This window comes from Fukomys damarensis, unplaced genomic scaffold (genome assembly GCF_012274545.1).
Source record: "Fukomys damarensis isolate Sample0158 unplaced genomic scaffold, DMR_v1.0_HiC HiC_scaffold_23, whole genome shotgun sequence".
Classification (NCBI taxonomy): Eukaryota; Metazoa; Chordata; class Mammalia; order Rodentia; family Bathyergidae; genus Fukomys; species Fukomys damarensis.
In genome coordinates, this window is record NW_022900935.1 from 1,755,738 (window position 1) to 1,770,432 (window position 14,695).

Below are 14,695 nucleotides of genomic sequence, written 5' to 3' on the forward strand. Positions count from 1 at the left end.
AACCAAGGTGGGGATTAAGAGTTTTTGGAAGCTGGGCACAGAAGAACAAACCTGTAATCCCAGCACTTGGGAGGCTGAGACAGGAGGAGGATCACCAATGCAAGAGCAACCTGAGGTACAGAGGAAGACCAAGTCGCAAAAACCAACCAACCAAACAAAAACATGCTTTGGGCAATAGAATGCTTGCCTAGTATGCACATGTATTTGCACTTGCTCCCCAGTACTGCAAAAAATAAAACAGCTTTTCTAGCTTTTTAAACAAGATAATTCATTTAAGAGGATAACGTTCCAATAATAGACATTCACTGGATAAAATACCAAATAACAGTATAAAACAATATTTACAACAGGAAATAGCATAACAAATCCAGGCAATAAAGAAACAAACCCAAATGCCCATCAATCACAGAACAGAATGGTGGCATATGGCAGTAACCCTCGTACTTGAGAGGCTTAAGCAGAAGGATTACTAGCCCAAGGCCAACCTGGTATACACAGACTGTTATCAAAAAACAAAAAAGCTGAGTGTGGTGGCACACATACACAGGAGGCTGAGGCGGGAGGATCACCGCAAGGTCCAGGCCAGCCTAGACTACATAGTGAGACCCCCCCGCCTCAAAAATAAAAAAGGTGAAGAAGGTGATGACTAGAATGTCAGGCGTGCCCAGTGCTCTGGAGACTAAAGCAGGAAGACCGCCAGGAGTTTGAGGCCAGCCTGAGCTACAGTGATTTTAAGGCCAGCATGAACTACATAGATGAGACCCCGTCTCAAGAAAAAAACAGTTAAACCATGGTGCACTCACACAATAGAATACTATAGGGCCAAGAATGACAGGTCCACACAACACACAGATAATCTCAGACATAATGCTGTGCAAGTCAAAGCATATACATACTGAGTGACTACACGCACATCAAGCTCAAAACCAGGTGAACTCATTTATGCTGTTAATAAGTGAGGATAGTGGTTACCTTTGGCAACTGTAAAAAGTTTCTAAATACTGGTCAAGTTCTGTTTCCCGATTGGGTACTGGTTACATGGATGTGTTCTATGAAAAATTTACTGGGCTGCACTTCTCTAAAGTCTGCCAAAATAAACTATTATCATCACTAGTCACTTTTAGGGGAAATACTATAGGCCATTTAAAATTTTTCTTTTGTGTTTTCTACATTCCCTAAATTTTCTAGAAAGACCACATCGTGTTAATAAAACAGGTCAGTATATGTAAGAACTGGGTCCCAAGTTAGATTCTGCAGGAAGCAGATGTTAAACAGAATTAGGAATGAAAAAGCTTTAATGAGAAATCGTACCGTGATGCAGACCAAACCGAGCGAGAGGAACCTGGGGTATCACGGGGCAGAAGGCCCAGGGCGAAGCTTCTGTACACGGCTGCGCTCAGCACACGGCCTTGGCTCCCAAGTTGAGGCTGACTCTACAGGGGCTCACAGTGTCAGCTGCATGCCCTACAGATTGGCAGCAAGCCTCTTCTCTTCTGTACTGGGACACGCTCCAGGCACTTTTATTTTTGAGACAAGGTCTTGCTGTTCGCCCAGGCCAGCCTCTCTAGCTTGCATGCTTCCTGCCTCAGTTTCCCAAGCAGCTGGGATTAGAGGTATGTGCCACTGCGCCACCAGCTCAAGTCCTTTCTTGAGTTATTCTGGGGAGGGAGTAGAGATTAGACAGGGCCTGTGTAGCTCAGCTTGGCCCTGAACTGATGAACCTCCTGAGTGCTGGGATCAACAGACACGAGCTACCACAACTGACTTCTACCTTGTTTTTTGGGTACCAAGCATCGAACTCAGGACCGTGCACTTGTAAGGCAGGCAACGGCAGCACCATTGAGCTAAAACCCCTGCCCTCTACTTTGTTTTTTGGGTTTTTTTTTTTTTTTTTTTTTTGGTACCAGGAATTGAACTCGGGTCCTTGTGGTTGCAAGGCAGGCGGCGGAACCACTGAGCTAAATCCCCAGCCCTACTTTGTTATCTTTAATATTTACTCACCTTCTCGATATACTTCTACCCAGAGCATTACTATGCTACCCTGCATTACAAATATCCAGCATCCCCTCTAGCAGAACCTTCTACCTCATGTCTACCACTCCTATAACTAATATACTAATTATGCACATCTTTAAAAATTGGAAGAATGATCAATTAAGGAAAATTGGAAACATGAATCAAAACTCACTGCTTCCAAAGATTATTTATCTACCCAATTATCTCACAACTAGCGATACTCCAAATGTGTCTCAGTGAAGTGGCTTCTGGACTCGGTGATCACAGACATCGGTGGCTTCTCAGTACTGGAATGGCCTAAATCCTCTTGGGGGTGGAAGGGAGAGGCAGTAGCAGCAAGAGGGCTCCATTTCCCTTCATTTCCCAAAATAAGAGGACTACAGTGAGCTTGCTGAAATTCTATTAGACAAAGGGTCTTAGGCCTTTTTCTGCCCTATTTGAGTGAGATGGTTTTCAGTGTGCTTAACTTGCCAGAGGAAGGCCTTACGATTAACAGATCTTCCCCTTTCCAGCCTTCCGTCCCGTCCGAAAAAGTACAGTCACGCAAAACGGAAAGTAAAGTGGGCGAACTGAGCACAAGCGAGCTGCAGCAGGGCTGACGGGACACTGTCAGTCTTCATTTCACCTTTCCAGCTTTGAACAGAGCTCGACGAGGAGCAAAGGCCTCGAAGTACTCTATCTCTGAAGACTGAAGAACTCGGGTGAAGGAAAACCCCACTGTCAACCACAATAAAGATGGGGAAATGTGAAAAATTTAAATTTAAAAAAATGGAAAATAAAAATCAGCAATGTGTTTATGCCTCCCCTCAATGAAAGGGTGCCTTTCTTAATATTGGAAAAAACCTACAATTTCAACATCCCTTCTAATTCATGCCCCTGCACAGTACCACATCCCACCGCTTTCCCTAATGGACTGACCTTCTTATCACTCCTCATTGCTCTACAATTCAGCAAGAGTCTAAAGAAAACAGACTCCCTAAGTCTGGCTACCCTGTTCCCATTTTAATTAAATACCACCTCAAATACAGTGCTGCCCCTGCACATGTCTTGGCAGATTGTGAGCCAAAGTTCCATTTCAGAACAAACTGGGATTTGGCCCAGTGGTTCCGCCGCCTGCCTTGCAAGCGTAAGGGCCTGAGTTCGATCCCCATTACTACAATAAAATAAATAAATAAATAGGAACAGAACAAAAGGAATCAGTGGAAGTTTTGAAAGGTCATTTACATTATTTTTCCCCAAGCAAAATAAAGGCTGATTCAATAAAACAACTTACTCCCTTTCCTGAAGTTTTAACAGTACAATTAGCAGGCTTAAAGGCACTGACACTAGTGTGAGCTCACTGTGAGCAGTTTCCCCCATCCAACGAGCCGTGGTGACGCAGGCCCCTGAGCACCGACGCCGAGGAGAAGGCACCAGGTGGGCTCAGGTGCCATCGCTCCAGAATCACAGGCCCAGGGCCAAGCTGCACAGCCTTCGTTCTCTTTTCCATGATTCGGTAATGAAATCACCACTCACACTCCCTAAGGACACAGAGGCATTGTAAAGCGGAGTTTTTCTTGTTTTCATGCCAAAAGAAGCTGCAGCAAACATTTCACATATAAGATGTATTCACTTAATGAATGCAGTTTTCGTGAAACTGCTTCAAAGAAATCTTCCTCACCTTTCACATTTGCGCTGTACCTTCTCATTTTCCACACAGTGACTGAGTCTGAGAAAAGACACAAACTGAAGTCAGCTCACCAGACTCCAGCTCCTGGAAGCCAAGACCATTCGATACTAGAGTCTCTGGCTTTTCTACTCAGAACACATACCGCTGATCTCACATTACTTCATAATAGAAATCACACCGTTACTACATCCTGCAGATGGCAGGTCTACCTTTTCTGTGTCACTGGGTGCTGCCAAGAAAGTTTACTGGCAGAATTAGTGTACTTCTCTGCCTGACTGGATGAAAAAGATGTGGTTTTTCTATAAAATGGAGTATTGGGCCAGGGATTTAGCTCAGTGGTTCTGCAGTCTCCCTCACAAGTGCAAGGACCCGAGTTCGATCCCCGGTACCCAAAAAAAGGAATACTACTCAGCCATAAAGAATGAGAAATTAGAGTCATTCATAGGACAACGGATACATATTGAGGATATACTCCTAAGTGAAATAAATAAGTCACACATGTGTGAATACCAATAGTTTCCCTGGTGTGAAAAATTGTAATAGTACATAAGATCCTAATGATATAATTGACAATGTGAAATAGGAAGAAAAGGGCTAAAGGTGTAGGGAAAGTGGAAAGGGTAGGGGAAAGGGAATAAGGGAAAATTAAAAAATATGAGAAAATGAAAAAATGGAAATAAAGTGTTTGTAAATGGGGAGGGTAGAACGGGGTGAAGGGAGGGCAGGGACAAGGGGAAAAAATGAGAACCAAGACTTGTCATGTAAAGGTACAAGATCCCAATGATGAATGTAACTACTGTATGCCTAAAATGTACCAATAAACTCAATGAGACAAAAAAAATACACACACACACACACACACACACACACACACTTCTCTGCCCACTTGAATTCTGCCTTTCAGGCACTGGCCTGCCAGGCTCAGGACCCCCACCCAGTCACCTCTGCCAAGTCAACAGGCAAAAATGGTGCTGCAAAACATTTAATTGTTCCAGGATTTTTCTGAAAAACTACTACAGTAAATCTAATTAAATGTTCAACACTCCCTTCCCTCTCTCATCCCCTCCTTTCCTTTCTTCATTTCTTAGCAGTGCTGGGATCCAACTCAGCGTCTCATACATAACAGGCAAGCACCCTACCACTACGTCACATCCCCAAAGCAATGCCTCACATCCAAGTACCCTACGAATTAAGGGTAAGATTCTGAGACTAGGACTGTGTGAATCAGAGTAAGTTACACCCATTAAAAAAGGAAAACTTAAGGCCAGGGATTTAGCTCAGTGGTTCTGTGCCTGCCTTGCAAACAAAAGGGCCTGAGTTCGATCCCAGTATCAGAAAAAGAAAGAAAGGAAAACCTTCCTATTCCTAAGGAAAGTTCCCTGCCTACTTCATAAGGGTTCTGTAAAAATATAGCAAGTATCAGCAAACAACTCTCAGTGCACTGGAAGAAATTCAAGATGGGAACAAAATTACTTTATTACACATATAAATAAAAGCCACTGTGGGATTTTGGTACAATATTTGATGAATTTGTGCCTTTCATCCCTAAAACAGCTAAACATCTGACAATCCTTTTGGAGCAAATACATCTTTATAAAAGTTGGGCCAGAAGTGGTGGCAAATGTCCGTAATCCCAGCACTTGGGACGCTGAGGCAGGCGGACAGTGCGAGTTCAAGGTCAGCCTGGGCTGCATAGCAAAGCCCTGGGACAGATGAGTAAAGGGGTGAATGAATGAAAGCACCCACGACATCCATCAGCACGAGGGCTTCTGAAGGTGCCTCACCCGGATTCCTTTATGAACTCAAGAAGTTTCACCTTAGGGGCACTGACGTGACCTAAAGCAGTACAAAGTGCTACTCTTGAAAATATAAATTACTGTTGAAGGAGAGATGTATAAAAGATCACACTGTAATGTTTTTCTAAGAGGATAATACATGACACCATCGTTACCATTATCATTGAACCAATTCAAACATACAAGTTATGAAAAGTAAAAAAGTGATAAAACATAAAATTATGTCCTACATCAACAAACAGCAACAGTATGTTTGCTATATGGAAAAATATGTGCTTAGATTGCACCCAAGGCACACAAATAGAACATGGCACTGTCTGCTCTGAAGAGCTGAAGACACATGGTAAATAACAGCAACACAGAACATCATGTAATAAATGACCTACAGCACAAATGTTTATAAGAGAAGAGAGCCTCGGGGCAAGCATCTGAGCTGAGCTTTGATAAGCAAGATGTCAGAGAATCAAATGGCGAGGAAGAGGAATAAAAGATTTTCAAATCATTATTTCGTTAATTGGTATTATTTGTTTGTGTATTTGAGACAGGGTCACACGATGCAGTTCAGGCTGGCCTTGAACTCACTATGTAGCCAAGGCTGGCCTCAAGCTCACAGCGATTCTCTTGCCTCAGCCTCCCCACTCCTCATGCTGTGCACCACCATGCCTGGCTTTAACTGGGATTCAGAATTAACTTTGGGAGAAAATAACAAAAACCATTTTGTATTCAGAGGCTGTTTTGACCAAACACACATACTAATTAATATTATTTAGTATTTGATCTATCTACATTAACAGAAAGCTCATAAATCTGGAGACTCCTTACTTCCTGACAGTGAATATTTTGACAGAAAAAGAAAAGGTCTAAGAACAGAATAATCTGGCCTAGCTACTGTTGCTATTAGCAAGCTGTGAGCTATTCTGACACAAATTCTAAGCTGTTTCTACAAAGCACTCCAAATTTAATAACAGATATCAACTGGAGGTTTTTTTGTTGTTTTTAATGGCAACACATTAATGTACTTTCTTACCATTCTTTACAGTGATTGATAGAGAATGAAAGTGTCATATAACTCACACAAGTCATGGAAATGGAGCAGTTTTCAGAGCTGCTCTCCTTAGCCATACGTAACAGTCTATAGCATATAGTAAACAGGGGTTTATCATACAAGGTATAAAAGGTCAAGGAAAAGTACAGACTTCAATAATCAAAGGCACACACTCTAGGTTCTAAAATTTTGATATGAAGGACCACATATTCTAGGTTCAACAAAATGTTTAATTCGCTTTAAAAAAAGGATAAAGGACCTTTATTGGTCAAATGTTTATTTTGTAAGAGCTGAATGTTTGTTTATTTTTTTTGTTTTGTTTTGAGGCAGGGTCTCACTATGTAGCAAGGGCTGGCCTGAAACATGTGACACGCCTCCTGCCTCAGTCTCCTGAGTGCTGGGATTACAGGCATGTGCCACCACGCCCGGCTTGAATTTTATTTTTAACACAAATATATAATCGATTATTAGGTGAATGAAAATTAACCTGGGGATTTAGCTCAGTGGTATTGCCGCCTGTCTAGCAAGTTCAAGAACCAGAGTTTGATCTCTGATACTAAAACAAAAAAAATTAAAAACTGTCTGGGGCCAGGAATTTAGCTCAACGGTGCTCCCACCTGCCTTGAAAGCTCAACGTCCTGAGTTTGATACCCAGTACCAAAAAAAATAAATAAATAGAACCATCTGTTTTTCCAGGAGCAATGGTGCAGACCTGAAAACTCAGCGACCCGGGATCTGAGGCCCTAGGGTCACGAGTCCAAGGCCAGCCTCAGCAAACAGCAAGATTCTGTCTCAGAATAAAACAACAAAAACGCAACTGTTCCTCAGCTGTGCTGGAAAACCATTTTCTAACTCTACAAAAACTTTACAAGTACAGTGGCTATTGGCCAAAGTACAATGCATCTAGCAAACATGAATGCAACCTGTTCTTCTAGAAATAGATGAACTGCTCTTTTCCTCAGTTGGCAGGTCAATTTTGTTTTGCTTGAGTCTCTCTCTAAAAAAAAATAAAAATTTGCCAGGCATGGTAGCACACGCCTGTAATCCCAGCACTTGAGAGGCTGAGGCAGGAGGATCCCTGTGAGTTCAAGAGCAGCCTGGGTTACATAGTGAGTTCCAGGTCAGTCTCAACTACATAGTGAGACCCTTTTTTTTTTTTGCAGTACTTGGGCATTAAACCCAGGGACTTTTCACTGAGCTATATTCTCAGCGCCGCCCCCTCCCCACACCATTTTTGGGCTACCGGGAATCAAGCTCAGGACCTTACACTTGCCAAGGCAGGCACTGTGCCACTGGGCTCTATACCCAGCCCCAGTCCTGTTTTAAATTTTGAGGCAGTTTTCCAAGTTGTCCAAGTAGGCCTCAAACTTAACAATCCTTCTGTCTCAACCTGCCAGAGTGCTGGATCACAGGTGTGCGCACCACCACGCCCAGCTTCTCACTAAATTCTGAAGATCTCTATTATTACCAAAGTTTAACTGTTTAAACGCCTTTTTTACTTTTATCTTTTAAACTGCAATCAATTATATCAAGCTTTATTATTGTTACTAAAGGTATTACAATCAAACCAATACAGTTCATAACTTTCCACAGAAGCTAAAAGTTTTAAATATTAGGTTCTCAGGCAATATGCTATTTTATGCTACTTTTAAAAAATTAAATTAAAAATTTTAAAAAGTCCAAACCTCATTCCAAAATTATATAAGTTAGAAAACTTCTCAAATTCAGAGGAATCAAGTGAAATAAAGGAAAACAAGATTCCCCTGGGTCAGAAATGACTAAAACAGTCACCATTTCACGGGTTCAGTTTTAAGGACGGCATCTTTCTGGTTCGTTCGTCCACTGCAGATCTGTTTCAATGAAAGGAATATTTTTATTAATTTAATGCACATCACTCATATAATCAATTCTGCATCAGGACATGTTTCGCATATTTAAAAGACTATAAAGACAGCTTCTACTTTTGATTCTACATTTCCTTTAATACAATATAGTACATCTTCTTACCCTACACAGGCATTTCTGCTGCTGCACAAGCAGAAAGCAAACAGAGAAAGGAAAAAATTGAAACACATACTAGACTGGCAAAATTTGTCCATTTACAATGCACAAAACCTGGGATTTGGTGCTCAGCAAAGTAATTTTCAGGTAGATTTCTAACACAAATATCTAAACATGTGCTCAAAAATGTATGCAGAGAGGTTTATCTCCCCTGCAATGACAAAAACTTACAAATCTTGTGTCCATTAATGGGAGAATAACTACATAAATTACACTATATCCAAACTGCAGAATTTAACTATCCAGTATTTTATTTATTATTTATTTATTGGTACCGATGATCAAACTCAGGCCCTTGCACTTCTGAGGCAGGCGGCAGAACCACTGAGCCAAATCCCAGCCCATTTTCTTTATTTTTTATATCCAATATTTTATGAAATGACTTTCAGAATACACTGACATGAAAAGACTATCAACACAACTAGTCTGCAAAAAATACAAAATAATGATTAACATCCTATTATATACCCACATATACATAAATGTATAAATGTACCATATATACATATATGCATAAAAATTATCTAGATGCTGGAAATGGAGGTGCACGCCTGTAAACCTTCTGAGTGGCTGAGGTATAAGGATCCCAAGTTTGTGGCTGTCTCGGACAATTTAACAAGACCTTGTCTTAAAAATAAATCAATAAACAAAAGAGCTGGGGATACAGTTCAGTAATGGAGGAACTGCCTAGTGTGCAGGAGGCCCTGGGTTCAATCACAAAAATAGAATAAAAATAGAAAAATAGAATAGCCAGGCGTCGTGGCACACGCCTGTCATCCCAGTACTCAGGAGGCTGAGGCAGGAGGATCACTGTGAGGTCGAGACTAGCTTGGGCTACATAGTGAGTTCCAGGTTAGTCTCAACTACATAGTGAGACCCTGTCTCAAAAAAAATGAAAACAAAACAGAAAAATAGAATAAAAAAAGGAAAAGTAAGAGAAACATACATTGAATTAAATATCATCTCTGGGGAAGACAAAAACAGTCTCTGCCTTTTAAAAATTAATTTGTAAGAGCCAAATATATCACACATCCGAAGCCGTATAGAGTCTTCAAAAATAAAACAAAACAAAAAACACACTGGGGATTTAGCTCAGTGGTTCCACCACCTGCCTCACAAGCATAAGATCCCAAGTTTGATCCTGGTACCAAAAACAAAACAAAACAGAAAAGCTGTATAGAGGTGTTGCTGCTGTGGAAACAGTGCAGAGATCATCAAAAATTAAATACCTGGCATGGTGGTACACCTGTAATCCCAGTGTGCAGGAGGATCACAAATGTAAGGCTTTTGTTCCAAGAACGAAAAACTCTTAGGATGGATGGTGCTGATGGTTGTACAATGTGAGTGTACTACTGCCACTAAAATATGTAAAACTGAAGCTAGTGTGGTGGTGTGTGCCTGTAGTCCCAGTACTCAGGAGGCTGAGGCAGGAGGATTGCTGCAAGTTTGAGGCCCCCCTGGGCTACATAAGGAGACCCTGTCAGAAAGAAAGAAAAGACAAAACAAAACAAAGCAAACAAAAACACAACTGAAGCTAGAGCCAGGCATGGGGGGGATACACCTGTAATCCCAGGAGAACCACAAGTTCAAGCTGAACTTGGACAACACAGTGACCTAGCGAAAGCCATCTCAAAATAAATCAAAAATAGCTGGGGATACAGAAAAGTGAGAAGACCCTGGACTGAATAACCAGTAGAGAAGAAAAAAAGAAAAGGAGCCAGTTATGGTGGCCCATGCCTGTAATTCCAGCACTGAGAGACAGAGGCAAGAGATCCTAAAGTTAAGCCTAGATTTACCAAGTTAGTAATTTAGGAAGGCTCTCTCAATTTTTAAAAAATCTCTGGGGCTGGGGATTTAGCTCAGCGGTGCTACTACCTGCCTTGCAGGGGGCAAGGTCCTGAGTTCAATCGCTGTTACCTACCAAAACAAAACGAAAAACAAAATAAGCAAGCAAAGGCTCTGGACTCAATTCTTAGGCCTGTCAATAAAAAAAGATTAAAATGAAAATTCTATGTTATGCATATTTTATATATTTTATTAAGATATTTAGAATATAGTTTTTAATAAACAATAAAATAGCCAGCCAGGCATGGTGGTATACCCCTGTAATCCCAGCACAGACCTTTAATCCCAAAGCAGGAAGATCTCCAGTTTGTGACCAGCCTAAGTTACCCTGAGAGTTCAAAGCCAGCCTGGACTATACTCAAGTCTTTATCTCAAAAAAAACAAAAACTAAGCCGGGCATGGTGGCACACGCCTGTAATCCCAGCACTCGGGAGGCTGAGGCAGGAGGATCCCTGTGAGTTCGAGACCAGCCCGGGCTATATAGTGAGTTCCAGGTCAGTCTCAACTACATAGTGAGACCCTATCTCAAAAAAACAACAAAACAAAAAAACAAAAACTAGCCAGGCATGGGAGTGCACACCTATAGTCCCAGTACTTGGGAGGCTGAGACAGGAGAGTTGCTGTGAGTTCAAGGCCAGCCTGAACATAGCAAGACCCCATCTCCAAAATAAATACACACAGGGGGACGGGGATTTAGTTCAGTGGTTCTGCCACCTGCTTTACAAGCAAAAGGTCCCGAGTTCAATCCCCAGTACCAAAAAACAAAATAAACCAAAATAAATAGATTCATACAAAACAAAAACCTTGTATACCCATATCCAAGTTAGAAAACTGAATAAACTGAGCACAGTGATGCACACCTGCTGAGATTGGGTGATCAGGAGTTTGAGGCCAGTGTGGACTACACACAGAGACTGTCTCAAAAAATAAAGTAGAAGGCCAGGGATTTAGCTTAGTGGTGATGCTGCCTGCCTCACAAGCGTAAGGTCCTGAGTTCCATGCCTGGTACAAAACAAAAAAAGTAAAGGGCTAGGGATGTAGCTCAGTGGCACTGTGCCTGCCTGGCAAGCACAAGGTCCTGAGTTCAATCCCCAGTACGGGGTTGGTGGGGGGGAACAAAAACATTTTAAAAATGTAGAAAGGAGGAAGGGCTTCACCAGGGCCTTCAGGACTCCGCACGTCCACCATATCCTCATCGTTCTCCCTCTGTGACCAACCAGAAGGAAGACTCACTACGCTGCTATCACTTCTGCTTCTCTTTATAGGTTTGCCTCAAAAGCACATCGCTGAAGAATATACTATTCCTACACAATATGCTGCATGGTTGTGGGCTACAGCTGGAACTTGTTTTCACTGTGGTACAGAGATTCTTTGTATGGACGCGCTGTAATTTATTCATTCTACTACTGGTTCCAATGCTTGGCTCTTATGAAGTAATTATCATTATCTACATTATCTAGAGCAGCAGCTTTCAAACCTCCTTGACTGTAACAGTACATTTTATATCAAAACTAGTTCCCTTATACATACATAAAAATGCAACTGGTAATGTTTCTAAAAATAATTCCCTTCCAATAAAGTACCTGATTATTTTCTACTGTTGTATTTAACACTGCCACGCAACTGTCTTCCTGTTTAGCAGCGGTTGTGCACGCCCGGGAGGGCAGCTTGGGGCTGTACACTCTCACCAGGTAAAGTCCACTGGCCTTCCATGGTCACTTCTCCAATGTGTACTTTCACTTGCAGCATTTCAGCAATTTCAATTGATTTGAATCAAAATGATTTAAAATCGTAAATAGATATTAAAAGTTTATCAAATGTCTTGCTACCATTATTAAAATATCATATGGTATTTAGCCTGGTGGGAGGTAAAGTACTGATTTTTTAATGACAAAATAAGCTTGCATTCCTCACATAAACTGAAGTAGGACATGACTTTTTATTTATTTTTTTTAAAGACAACATCTCTCACTGGGTATGAGGACATAGACTTATAATTCTCAGGAGGCTGAGGCAGGAGAATCACCACAAGTTTGAGGCCATCCTGGGGTACACAGTGAGTTCAAGGATAGACTGACCCCAAGGATTCAGTCATCTGTCTATTTGTTTGGTACCAGGGATCAAACTTGGGCCCTTGAGCTAGCGAGGCAGATGGCAGAACCACTGAGCCAAATCCCCAGCCCCCACAATATCCTTTTAATAACTGGCAAATGTGTTTCCCCACATTCTGAGAGCCACTACAGCACATTAATCAAACCCGAGGAGGAAGTCATGAAACACCTAAGGTTTCCCATGGGCGTGTGAAACAGGACTGAGGGCCTCCACCTTGGGCTCTGATGCCACCTCCAGGTAACAGGGTCTGAACCACACTGAAGTAGAGGACACTTATAGACCTCTCACTCAGCACGGGCAAAACTCTGCACATCTAAAGTCACACAGATCTCTTCTGGGCCGTGTTATAAGAATACAGTAGGAGGGCCAGGGATGTAGCTTAGCAGTACAACGTCTGCCTGGCAAGCATAAAACCCTGAATCTGATTCCCGGTACCAAAACATGAGAATAGAGTAGGGGTAATACAGTATATTTTTTTTCCCTCTTAGCATCGTGCTTTACAGGGCCCAAAGTCATCTATAACATAATTTGCTTTAGTTGGGGAGTATACAGGAATCTATCTTCACTGGTTAATTTACTAAAACAAAAATAAATCCCTAACTACTTCCTGCACTTGAACTTGCTAATCAAATGAACCAACATCTAGGAAAAAATTCTGATTCCAAAAAATGATTTTTTCCTGGTACTGGGGATCGAACTTGGGCCCTTGCACTTGCAAAGCAGGCACTGGAACCACTGAGCTAAATCCCCAGCCCAGGAAAAAATTCACTATGTAGTCCAGATATCTTCAGATTAATTCATGGCCGGGCCGGGGATTTAGCTCAGTGGTGCAGCTACCTGCCTCACAAGCACAAGGTCCTGAATGTGATTTCTGGTTCCAAATAATAATAATAATAACTTGGGCCCTTGCACTTGCAAAGCAGGCACTGGAACCACTGAGCTAAATCCCCAGCCCAGGAAAAAATTCACTATGTAGTCCAGATATCTTCAGATTAATTCATGGCCGGGCCGGGGATTTAGCTCAGTGGTGCAGCTACCTGCCTCACAAGCACAAGGTCCTGAATGTGATTTCTGGTTCCAAATAATAATAATAATATATATTATCATCATCATCATCATCATTCACAGCAATCCTCCTGTCTCAGCCTCCCAAGTGCTGGGACTACAGGTATGCACAACCACATGCAGCTCTTGATCACATTATTAAACAAACTCTTAAGACCTATTCATTTCCTTTGGGAATTTCCTTGAAATCATAAAAACATAAAACTACCAGTGAGGGATTTTTATTACCTCAGTTCCAGGCTAAATACGCTCCCCAGAGTTTATATGTTACGTCCCCGGCCCTCGATGGGATGACGGGAGGCAGGCCTCCGAGGCTATTAAGGCTGGAGGAGGCCACGACAGCGGAGAAGTGGCCATGGGATGAGCACCCTTTACGGCTGAGCTACGGGGCTCAAGCCTGTACCCCAGCACTCGGGAGGCTGGTGTGGGAGGACTGAGTTCAAGGCCACACTGACTCAAAAAAGAAAACAAAAAGACTAGCCGTCAGCTCTCCATTTCTCTTGTCCCCTCCCAGAGCAAGGGTTAAGCCCACAAGGAGAGGGAAACTGCCTACAAGAAACTTCAAAGGACACCCACTTGCTAACACCTTGATCTTTGATTTGCCATGCTCCAGAAAGGTGCAGAAATATATCTGCAGCAGCCTGAGCTGAGACACACTCTTTTAATAAGGACCCATCAAAAAATGCCAGCTGGGTACTGTGCTTACCTGTGATCCCATCTCTCTGGGAGGCTGAGGCAGGAGGATGGCCATGTTCAAGCCCAGCCTGGGCAACTTAAGGAAATTGCACCTCAATATTTTTAAAAAGTTAAAAAGCAGGCCAGGGATTTAGCTCAGTGGTACAGCACCTGCCTTATAAGCACAAGGTCCTGGGTTTAATCACCAGTACCCGCTCCCCGCAAAAAAAAGTTAAAAAGGGAATGTAGTTCAGTGCAGGCCTGGGTTCCACCTCCACTACTGCAAAAATAAAAAAGGCAGAGAAAGTACATAGTATCAGTTATATCTCATTATCTTTGATATTTAGTCACCCCTGATAGAGCATATTTCCTGATCAAAAAGACCCAAATGATTCAGGGATGTGTGTGTGT

General features: G+C 42.1%; 1 protein-coding gene across 3 annotated transcripts in view; it reads right to left on the minus strand.

Moving 5' to 3' along the window:
* Fbxo42 (F-box protein 42) overlaps positions 1-14,695 on the minus strand; it is an 81,216-nt gene that overhangs the window by 48,427 nt on the left and 18,094 nt on the right. The window contains exon 2 of one of the 3 annotated variants that reach the window (XM_019206093.2): positions 8,318-8,376. The exons of the other annotated variants lie outside the window; for them this stretch is intronic. The gene's annotated coding sequence lies outside the window, so the exon portion shown is untranslated. The remainder of the gene's footprint in view (positions 1-8,317; positions 8,377-14,695) is intronic. 3 annotated transcript variants of the gene reach the window in all.